Source organism: Ursus maritimus, unplaced genomic scaffold, assembly GCF_017311325.1.
Source record: "Ursus maritimus isolate PB19 unplaced genomic scaffold, ASM1731132v1 scaffold_26, whole genome shotgun sequence".
Classification (NCBI taxonomy): Eukaryota; Metazoa; Chordata; class Mammalia; order Carnivora; family Ursidae; genus Ursus; species Ursus maritimus.
Window position 1 is genome coordinate 42,205,584 of NW_024425119.1, and position 963 is coordinate 42,206,546.

The following is a 963-nucleotide window of genomic DNA, read 5'->3' on the forward strand; positions in this document are numbered from 1 at the left end:
TGGGGAGATGGGTGGGAAGGAGCAGGGCCTGGAGGATGGGTGGTCAGCATGGGGGCTGAATAGGGCTGGGGCAGAGGGAGAAAAGAATAGGGTCAGTGAGAAGGGAGTCAACTGCACAGAAGGGCTGGGGCCTGAGGAGGGCTATTCCAGGCCTGGTTCTTCCTGAATGGGGTTGGGGCTTTTCCAGCTTTTCTTTCTGAGAACGCCCAGACTCTTCCTGAACAGAGGACAGGAGAGCTCAGGCCATACAGGGGGCAGAGGAGGCCTTTCAAGCCTTGCGATTGAAGCTCGGAGGTGTCTGAGGATGAGGAGTGTGTGGGGGAGCTGAGAAAGTGGGTAGATGGTGCCCTCTTACCAGCTCCGGGGCTTTCGAGGAGGCTGTCCCAGGTGTGCCTATGGGAGGTGGGAAGGATGAGCAAGAAGTGGGTGTCAAGGGTCTCATCTCCCCTTGTTTGACGGGCAGCAGTGAGCATGGGAAGGGGTGGGGTCCGACTGAGGTGGCTGTGGGCACTTTTGACAGTTGGTGCTCTGGTGCGAGTGTGTGTGTGTGTGGGGGGGGGTCAGGAGGGGTGAGAGGTTAGGTGTGCCGAGAAAATGGGGTGTATGTGTGGGGGAAGGAGGCTAAAATATCACACACACACACACACACACACACACACACACACTCACTGCCTTCCAGAAGACCCCATGACCTCCTTTGGTTCCCTTCAGAACCAGTCAGAGGACTAAGTCCCAGACTACCCCAGACTGACAGGCGTGACTCAGGCGCAGGGTGCTGTGAGCATGGTCAGCGCCGCCTGGCCAGGGGAGGAAGGCACTATTCGGGGTCGGGCCCTGCAGGTGTCCAGGCTGAGACCAGCCACAACTGCCCCAGTCCTCGGGCCGTCTCGCCGGGCTGTGGTGCTCAACAGTTGGTGGACACGGGCTCACTCCAAGAAAATAAGGCATCACAGCACAGAAAGT